At 37.6% G+C, this 10973-nt stretch overlaps 1 long non-coding RNA gene and 1 pseudogene across 3 annotated transcripts; one reads left to right on the forward strand and one right to left on the reverse strand.

Moving 5' to 3' along the window:
* Positions 1-1946: 1946 nt before the first annotated feature.
* LOC130736780 (acyltransferase Pun1-like) lies at positions 1947-2773 on the reverse strand (annotated as a pseudogene).
* A 1766-nt stretch (positions 2774-4539) lies between these two features.
* Positions 4540-8097, forward strand: LOC130738656 (uncharacterized). 3 transcript variants are annotated; one of them, XR_009019521.1, is made up of 3 exons: positions 4587-5171; positions 6281-7227; positions 7669-8097. It is a non-coding gene; the product is annotated as an uncharacterized LOC130738656 (long non-coding RNA). The 3 variants fall into 3 exon arrangements; XR_009019522.1 differs by having other exon boundaries at positions 4590-6360; positions 6572-7227; XR_009019520.1 differs by having other exon boundaries at positions 4540-7227.
* Positions 8098-10973: the final 2876 nt, after the last annotated feature.

Genomic DNA, 10973 nt, shown 5'->3' on the forward strand with positions numbered 1-10973 from the left:
GTAATTATAATCTAATTATTAAGATAAATGTTTATATTAGAAGATAAATTTAAATAATACAAAACACAGCCTAAGAATAAATGAATCTAGAAATTTAGAAGTGAGCCAATCTATTATAAACTTTTTAATGAAGGATATATATCAATGACTGTTTTCAAAACTCAAATTATCTTTATTCTCTAGTAAAAATAAATATGATTGAGGAACAAACACTTGGCCAATATATATTGCATATATCTAGCATTATTTGAGGTTATCAATGATTAATAAACCTTCTGCAAGTCCCATAAACGGGACCGTGCCTTTATATTTTCTGTTTTTCATTTTCATAGATATTTGCTTTGCCGGAGACAGGCCTAGTGTGATACTGCTGGGACAAGAGACGCTGCTCCTTTGAAGAAGGAAATGTGTCAATTTAGAAGCAATATGTGGTGGTGAATGGCCTCCGTTACAAGGTGGGTAAGGCACAAGAAATTTTGGATAATGATCTTGGGCACCTAATCTAGCAAGAATCTTAATGTTGGTTGGAATGAGACTTTCATCCTTATTCTCTTCTACTCATGAACAAATGATGACTTTGCACCTTATATTATATAGTTAGGGCAACTTTTATAGTCACTCAATGGTGTTGGGCGCAATGGTTAAAAATAATTGTTTAAACTTCGGAGATTGAAAGTTCGATTATTAGGAGACATTCTTGTAGAGAGAACTTTGACATTTACCACACCTAGGTTGAATACAATTGTCTAAATAGAAGACATACATGCAAATCTCCGACCGCTCCCACTGAACCCAAAATTTATGGCTGGAAGGAAGCTTGGGAAAAAAAAGTACAAAATTGGGGCTACGAGGTTTAACTATGACCAAAGTAACTTCCACCGAGGCACTACACAAATTTTTCTCAGAATTCCCAATTCAGTGCAACATCAACAAAGATCAAGTTTAAATTTGTGTAATAAGATGGCAAATCACTACACCAAATTAAGCGTTTCCCAACGAAATTTTCGCGGTAGTTGGGGGAACTGCCATCGATTATTTTTTTTAACGTCTTTTTTGCTGCGGTTGGTCCAACCGCCGGCATAACTTCGTATGGTCTTGGCGGTTCCCAAGGGCCAGCCCTAATTTTGCTTACCTAATATTGATTTTCGTAAACCTGAACATGCGGAAAAACATTTTCACTTCCCTCCAGGGGATTTTCACTTCTCTCCAGGGTTTCTCCTTTCCCATTCAACTCGGTTTCCATTCACCCAAATCTATTCTTGCACTTGTTTCACCTCTCAAGCCCTGGTATTGGATTGCGTTTCAGCCCGAAGCTCTAGTATTGGGTCGTGTCTCTGACTTGAATCTCTTTCATATGTTTTTTGACCGCTAATTGAGCCTGATTGTTGCAAGTACTCCTTTACAGAATTCACAATTTTCATGATTATTTTTGTAATAGAATATTTTCCTTTATTGTGCGAACCTCGCCCTTAACTTGAAGGCTATGCCATCTTAAGGTGCTTCTAGATGGAAGATCAATATGTAAAATATGAACAAATAATTGCCGAGATCCGTGCAACCTAATCTTTTTGAAAATGCGCGTACAATACTTTTGTGTTTTGCATTATCCGTCTCAGCGAGAAAAGTTAGAAAATGGTAGAAAATGTGAAAAATTAGATCAAGAATAGTGATATGAACCAGGCTTGAAAATGCTATTGCATAAGGGGGACAATTAATAACAAAAACAACAAAGTCTAATTGATTAAGTGAACCTCTCAATACCAATCATGTTTGACCCATATTAAAGATATTGGACAATTATTAAAGAAGACAAAATTACAAGGAATTGAGAAAGTTTGAAAAGCCAAAACCATAGTCGGACATGTCAATTGAGGCGACATCTTTAGAATTTAAGCATTTGTAGTAGTTTTTAACTGACGACTGAAAACCGCTACAGATGCGCATTGTCAGAAAGGTGTTTCCACAACGTGTATATCTATTATAATCACCCTTTGAGAAGGGAGAAGAATCTTTGAAATTGCACACCTGTGATTCAAAGCAGTGACAACTTGAACGCGTGATGGATTTTGCACCTCGTGGGAAGATATCATTGCCTTGAGGGACTTGATTTATGAGGCTGAAAACCAAACCTTTTGCACACTACCGTCGTACTGTTGTCTTTTGAAAACACCATCTCAGGGAAAACAAGCAAGTCCCTTTGTGGGAACACTACAACTCCACCATCAAGTAAAGGGAAGAGTAATAGCAACTCTCCTTTTTCTTTTTCTCGATTCATGGTAGCCCAATCATTGACAAAGTTGAATAGAGTGGTAGCATCACCAACTTTGTGACTGATGCACACCCTGATGGCCATGCCTCCGCATGCAAAACAACTAATTTGGATTGCTACTATACTTCCACCTGGACTCACACCTTCCCAGTGCAATTCATCAGGGAACAAAGGGTTCAACAGTGTTTCACTGGGGTTTTGGAGGATGGTTGATATCCTCGTGACTAGAAATAACACACCTTGGTCATTGCATTTGATATAAAGATCATCTCTAAACCTGCATGCAAAGTGCAAAGGGATAGTATCGGGATAAAACTTGAGATAAGGATTTCTTGAGCTCACAAATTTTGGATGTTTGGTCACATTCTTGTCCCACCTCATTTGGGTGGTAAAAGAAAAGGGATGGGATATAATTAGCAAAACAATGTGATCTATGAAAGAAAGGGGATAAATTCTGAGGAGAGGAGGTGTGATGGTTTCTCTAGAAATTAATTCCATATCCATGGTTGCCTGATCTCTTGCTGATGATACTTTCGTTCCTCACCAATATTATGCTATCACTCCAATGACTTGTCCGAAACAAGTGTATTACAGAGAAATATATAGGAAAATTTTACATTAATGAATAGAAAAAAAATGCCCGCTCCTCAATTTATGGGATCAATATATTAGTCAGGAGAGCGTGAGGGTGAAAATTGCAGGGTTGTGTTTGTTGTTTCTGCTGTATTTTTGCACCCCGTTTGTTGTTTCTGAAACTCTATAATTTGGTTTCCTTTGATGATGAAGAAGAAGATTAAGGAGTAGGAGACGATGAAATGAATTTATGGGTCCTTTGGAGATGAAGATGGTTTTGTGAAGATGAAGATGATTTTGGGGGAGGGGGAATTATTTTTGTTAATTGATTTAGGGTTATATATGTTAATTAGTTTTGTTTTTATTAATTTAATTTAAATTTCTAATATATTATTTATTTTTAATTTTTAATTTTTTTAATTCCATGTCAGCATTTTTATCTCTGTAAGCGATCCAAATTAGCACTCGTCGGAGCTCAGGATCCGCTCCAAATAATTTCCAAACATGAGGATCTTTTACAATCATTTTTCCGGTGAGGGGCTTAGATCAGACGACGACACAAAAACAGAGACTACTATGATGCTTAACCCTTGTTTTTTTATTGATGAAATATATTATATTGGTTGATAAGCATGTAAATCATGTTTTTCTTGGATAAAGAATTAAACATGCACACGTTTTATGGTATGATGAACTATTAAACGAAGTCATCCTTCGCCAACACGCACTTAAAAAAAAAGAATTGTCTATCATCTATAGAAGCTATCAACACATGCTGAATGCAAAGTTGGCAGCTGATAAAAGAGTATGGTAAAACAACGAAATTAAATGCGAAGCAAATTGTTGACTCTTCTAGATATATAGCTACATCGATACATGAATTTATTAAGCATCTGCAGCATCGCATGGTTAACTTGCTTGGCATAATTTAAATTCTGAATTTTCTCTCCACATGTATTCATAAAAATATAAAGTTTTAAGTGTAACTTTGATCTCTTGTATTAAGTACATCGTGTTGGTTAATGGCATTCAATCAACACTTGATTTTCTCAACGTTTAATTTGAAAAATCTTGATCTTCTAATCACTGGATGCTAAAACGCTCAATTCATTTATTGATCTCCATGTTGGGCTTCGTCGATCATCTATCCGTCATCGAACTCTTCATGTGCTACAAGCAGAGAAGATGGGGATGCATATGCCCACAAAGAGGACTATGACCAATCCAGTCATCAAACCGAAAAGATAAACAACTACAACCAATTCTCCTTCCTGATTTATGCCTTACATTGGGTTCTTATTTGGAGATCAAAACTCGAAATATCATTTAATTTAGATTAAAATTATGATTTGCATTATATTGTGTTCTTATTTATAGACTAAGTGGACTACTTCATTTTTCACTAAGTACTAATGCTTCCACTAAAACTTACCACTAGATTTATAGCTCCACTCACTACAAAAAAACTTGTTTTTAGTGGCACAACATTTGTGACATTTACCAAAAGAATGCCACAAATGGTTATTATTCTGGCATTTAATTAGAATGTCACTAATTTATGAAGCATTTCCTAGCTAATTGACAGCTATTTGGCAGCACATTTCCTCCTGGCATTTAATTAGAATGCCACTAATTTAGGAAGCATTTCCTAGCTAATTGGCAGCTATGTAGCAGCACATTTTCTGAAGTGGGGACCATACAACGATACTCTGACATTTAATTAGAATGCCACTAATTTAGGCTGCATTTCCTAGCTAATTGGCAGCACACTTTCGGGAGCATCCATCACAAACCCCAAAATGCTGCAGCCATCACATTTTCGGGTTCGACCTTACATATATTACCTCTCTCCTCCACCAGTGCGGCAGTGCCCCCTTCTTCCTCTTTCCCAAACCCTAACACCACCTTCCGCCATGGAACCACCACCGATGACGACAATAACCGCTACCTCCTTTTCCTCCTCCGCCATATCCCTCAACAAAAACCCTTCCTCCTTCGCCCACAACTACTGGATCGCCATCGCCCCCTCCCCCTCCGCCGCCTTCCTCGGCGGTACCAGTGTACCATCGTCATCTCCGTCCTCGTCGTCAGCCTCATGATCGCCTACATCCTCGACTTCCTCTGCGCCCACACCACTTTTCTCATCGGCGTCGAAAATCCCTTCGTCGTCATCGCCCTCGAGCACCTCCTCTTCTCCCTCCCCATCTCCACCTCCTCAATTTTCTCCTGGTACGCTGTCTCCGACGTTGGGATCCACAACGCCGCCTACTACCTCCGAGGTTCATCGTCATTGAAACTCGTCACTGGATTTCGTGCAGCTTTTCTTTTGGTATGATTCGATCAACCTTTTTTCATGTTCCTATAGGCCTTATAGTTAGGGTAACTTGGAAATTTATGGAAATTTTGATTAACTATGCTTCTGAACTGTTGTTTTATGTTGCAATAACCTTGCAAATGGCGATGGATATATTATGTTATGTTAAGATGGTTTGAAAACCTTGATTCTAGTTTGAGAATGATTCTAGATTATGTAAATTGTAGAATGAAGTATTAGCATACCCAAAACAGCTGTTGGTTTAGTTTGCAAAATCTAGTGCAGTGTTTTGGTGCAAATAAGTGTCCTAGAGATCTAGTTTATAGCATATGTTTGCTGATTTAAAATGCAAAATCTGATCTAGTATAGATTCAATAGATTAGATTCATTTGTTGTATAATGCAATTGCTATGCCATCAGCAGGATTTGTTGGAAATGAATTCTTTCCCCTTACGGTATTAGTTTGGGAAGAGCAATAATATAAAACAAATATAACATTATATGAAAAGGATAAGCTGAAATTGAAATCAATTTCGAAGAAGCTAGAGTAAACTTTTGAGGGAGGAAAACACATTAAGCAATCTTAATATAGAAGATAAAAGCATAGTTATATGTGGGTTGAGTACCAACTCCTCTTGTACAGGATTTGGTCATCTAGCTTATATTTTTAGGCTCAGATGTGATTGCTATATTTTCAATTTAATTATGCTCCTATCCATTTATGCTTATTGAACATAGTTATAACTTCAGCTGGGTTCATGGTCTTTTTCTCAATTCTAGGTAAGGTTTTAGTACTGGCTACTCTGATTTTATTTTTTTTTCCTTATTGAACTTGAACCTAAACACCTGTTAAGCAGCCATGACAAAGTGTTAATGTATTGGAAAAAGTGTCATGTTCTCTTGGAGTGGAGGACTAGCTTGAGTTGTGCTATTTTCCTTGACAAGCACCTGCCTCAAGAGGATGAGATTTGAAGACTACTTAGATGTAGATTTATGAATGCTTTTACTTGATTTAGTTCTTGCAATAGACAATGATTGTTGAAATGAGTGGAATTGCCATCCTGTAAGTTCCTTTTATTATGAATTTGACATTATTTCTTGTGAATTTGTTTGCATTGTCACAGTTTATCTGTGGATTTACCTACAAAGTTTCCATTTAAGTGTATCCCACTGCTTTCTTTCTCTATCGTAAGGGGTTCACAAGGTACCCTCTCTCCACTACTTGCTTTCGATTTCAACTATTAGATTTGATTGAAAAGTGCTGAGTTTATTCGTTAATAAGTTGACAACCCCCACCAACTAGTCTGAATTTCTTATTTGACTAATTGAAATTATGTTAGAAGTTTTCCTCAGGGTATCCAATTCAATTTTTCTAGTATAACAACTTCTAGATTTCTGAATCTACAATTTTGCAGCTTTTGTAGAAAATGTCTGCAATCTGCCGCGGACAAGTGTGGCAAAAAATGCCCTAAATGCAGGAAATGAACAATCCTGCACCGTGAACACAGTTATAAAGTTTATGACTTTACAAAATCACATATTTCTAGTATGGTATATCTGGATTCTGAATACTGTATGATATGTTGCAGCAATGAACGATCCTGCACCGTGACCACAGTTCTATGGAACACAATACAGCTCTTGTTTCCTCAGGAAGTTGAGGCAAGGAAAGCTGCTGCTGCTACTAGTGCCATGAATAGTAGTGAAAAGGCTCAGTGTCTATTGTCTAAGTCCAGAAACAACATTTTACAATAACCTAAGGAATCTAAGCACACAACCTAGTCTTGGGGCATCAAGCAGAGGAACTGGCACACAACCTAGTCATGTAGCATCAAGCAGAGGAATCGGACAAAGCCACCAAGGAACAACAAGGGTTGTTCACACTAGTTCAAAGAATCAAACCTCAACAACAGCAGTTATAGAAGCAGCATCTCTGAGAGCGAGAACAAGAAAAGTGATTTCTAGCCAAGATGAGGATGCTGCTTTTGCTCAAAGGTTGCAAAGAGAAGAGTTTCTTCAAGTTTATAGGGGGGAAGCCAGGAGCAGTCAAGCAAGTATATCTTGTTCGGTAGTAAGTAATACATATATCTTGTTTGTGTTTGCATGCTTCATTCTTGTCTCTTTACCATGTTTTTGAGTATTCTGATCCAGATGTCGAAATGGGTTTTGGTTATTTCCAATTATTAGATTGTGCTAGACTGAATCCTACGTGCGTGTGTGTGTTTGGGCGAGTGATATAATTGATTTTAGTGTCATGTCTAGGTTTGTCCCAACAATTTTGTTTCAGCAGTTGCTTGGATATTCTGTTGGATTTCAGCTACGGATTAGAAACTTGACATATATGCCTACTCTTTTTATTGCAGGGTCAATTGATAACAATATAGTTACAATGAAGAAACATATAAAAATATTTGACACTTTAAATCTTCATATAATTGATTAGCTAGTGTTGTCAGTTTACATATATCTTCCTGTAACTGATTTATGTACTTTGGTGTTTCAATCTGTGTAGGGTGTACATTCATCTAAGTCTCATGTTGCAATGACTCTTACTCCAGCTAGTGTTGGCAGTTTACAACTTTGGAGGCTAGAACAAATATATACATTTCCTATCATGTTCATGACTTCATGCCTATTTGTTAGTGTGCTAGCATGTGAAATCTTGATGCATACTCAGAATTAAGTAAAGATGTTTCATATTTGAGACATGGAAAAGCAGTAAATTGTAATTTTTTTTCTGATGAGTGACAGAACCACCTTTGAAGAGTGGCCTTGCACTTACTTATAGCATAATCTTGCTCATGCTTATTAATATTCATTATGTTCCTTTTATCTTATTCTATCTCTGTTTACTTTGGTGATTAAGGATTAACTAATCACCAAAATATTAGAGATTTTAAGATTTAATTTACATATATTTACGAATTAGAAAAAAATGAAATATTCTCTTGGTAAAGTTAATTTGGGGATGTTTCAAAACCTGTAATGATTGATTCATTCGTGGCATTTACAAGGTGCTAGTAAAATTCCAGCTTAAAGCAATGGAAGATGCATTTGTGGCATTTAAAAAATGCCTGAAGCGAATTGTTGCATACAAAACCGGCATTTAAGCAAAAAATGCCACAAAACAGTTGTGGCACATGTAATAGGGGCACTTAAGGTGAATGCTGGAAATTACAATTGGGGCATTTATTAAATGCCACAATTTAACAATATCAATGCCACTAAAAATACATTTTTTTGTAGTGACTAGTGATTAAAGTAGCCACTAGCATTAGAAACTAGAGTAAAAACCCACTATACCTAAAGATAACTCAATGACTCATAAAAGAGATTAAAAACCAACTAAGCGGAAATACAAAATGTTATCAGAAATTCACCCTTAAAATACATACGAAAATTCAAAAGAAAATAATAAAATTGGACTTATTTACTAACTGTAAATGTCCAATACTTATAGTTATAAGACTATAATTTGGATAATTTTAGCCCATGAATGCTTCTTAAACATGTAGATTGAGCTCTTGGAAATTCCGTCTTTATGTTGGATCCAATTTATCATTCTTGAGTTCAAGACTTCAAGGAAAGTGACTCACTTAGGAGTTGCCTCTAACTTATTTTGATAGAGATCGGTCTAATTCAGACAAAGACCCTTTGCATTGAATAAGAGGTATAATGATAAATAGTTTCATCATGTAAAAAATGACCCTTTACATCATTTTCATGATGTAAAAATGTCACCAAATATATATATATATATATATATATATATATGGTTTTTCCCAAAAAAAAAATTGTCACCAAATATGTACACTACACTCGATGAATTCGTATAATCAGTGATTCTGAGAAAAATGAAATAGTTTTTTTTTTTTTTTTGTCAAAGGTGCTAGTTCACATTCAAAGATTGCCCAACGGCACTTACATCAGTGGGACTAAACGTCCAAGAAGTGATTCTGCAATGCATAATTAGATAAGAAATTAAGCTTAAAGCATGCTCACATGCTGATCTAAGCAACCAGACAAACTAAGAAAAATCATACAGGCCCTAAATTCCTAAGAACACCAGTACAGCAGCTCAACTTTCTATTGGCAGTAAATACGCAAAACAACCGACTCTGCCGGAGTTGCAAAGGCCTTAACGAAGCAAACATAGCTTCAACAGCAGTAACAACCATACCAAGGAGTCAAGAGAGGACTGGCACCATAGAAGAAGGAAGCTGCAGATCTATCAACAGAGGGGGGCGGATGGCGGTGGCCGAAGTGGAGAGAACACAGTTGAGGCACGACGACGACAGTGGCACGGCGGCGCGTCAAAGCTTTCAGCAGATCTGAAACAGATATACCTTCTCTTTCAACCCAGAACCTTGCCTAGAAGTAACGTTGAAGCAGGGGTCTCAGGCCCGGGTGGTAGCGGTGCTCACGGCAGCGATGGCGGCGAGGAGAAGGTCATCGCGTCTTCCAGAAGCCAGATCTGCAACTCTCAACACACGGTGGAGTGGAGGCGGAGGCAGCAGCGTGAACGGAGGAAAGTGGAGGTCAATGGAAGGGGAACCAGACAGAGGAAGAAGATGTACGGTGGCTGAAGGTGGAGAGGGGAGGCGATGCGGCGGCGGCGGTGGGAAGCAGGAAGAAGAAAGTGGAAAGGCAAACAAACCAAGAAAACCCACTTATTTTGGTAGAAAACCACCTACTGTGGTAGAAAACCACCTAATGTGGTAGAAACCCACCATTTGTGGGAGAAACACCTAGGAAAGCAGGAGAAAAGCCTCCCTAATGGAGGAGAGGAGCCTCCCAAGGGGGAGAAGCCCCCATGGGGGGTGACGGCTGTAGCTTCTCAAAACCCTAGCAGAGTGAACAAAATCTTATTTGAACTTCACTCACTATCAAAAAAAAATGAAATGTTTTTTTTTTTTTTTTTTGTCAAAGTTGAAATATGTTTCATTAAAAAACGGTCTCAGCCCACAAGGTTACAATAAGTTGGATCATAAAAGCCTAGAAAATACAAAGCTAAGCATATGGCCTGCCAACTAGTCTAAAACAAAATAGAGAAAGGGACAAAGCATTCCAGGTAGGGGTGGAAATAGGCCAGGCGGCTCGTCAGGAGCCTATGGCTTGGCTCGTTAGAGGCTCGGCTCAGCTCGGCTCGTTTATTAAAAAGGTCAGGCTTAGGCTTTTTTAAAAGCTTGTTTAACTAAAAAGGGCAGGCCCAAACTATTAAAAAAGTCTATTTGGCCTAACAGGCCGGCCTATTTATATATTATTTTTATTAATAATATAAATAAATATAATATAATAATATATTATTTGATTTTTTAAAACTGATGTATAGTTTAGTATAAAAGAAAACCCTAAGTCCCTACCCTAATCTAGATTAGAAACGTTCCAGACATATTCAATGATACAGATTTAGTTTTTGAAATGCAATGATACAGGTTTTTTTATTTGAAAAAAAAGTGCAATAATATATAAAAGACTTATTAGCCCGCCAACCTATTCTTTTGATAAAATTGTCTGTTAAATAGGCTTTTAAACAGGCTTGTAAGCCAGGCCAGACCTTAGAAAAGGCCAAGCCAAGCCACAAAATTTGGCCTATTGATAGGCCACAGGCCAGGCTTGAGCCACGAAAAGATAATGCAGGCCAGGCCTAGGCCACGCAAAGCTTGGCTCGGCTCGGCCTATTTCCACCCCTAATTCCATGTAACCGAGGGGACCACGTGAGGAAAGCAAACAACCACTATTGTGAAATATTGTGGTTCCAATAAGATTCCCCCATCGGTAGAGGCAAAGACAGACTGACTCATTAAGAGAGCATTG

The sequence above is a fragment of the Lotus japonicus genome, chromosome 2, assembly GCF_012489685.1.
Source record: "Lotus japonicus ecotype B-129 chromosome 2, LjGifu_v1.2".
Classification (NCBI taxonomy): domain Eukaryota; kingdom Viridiplantae; phylum Streptophyta; class Magnoliopsida; order Fabales; family Fabaceae; genus Lotus; species Lotus japonicus.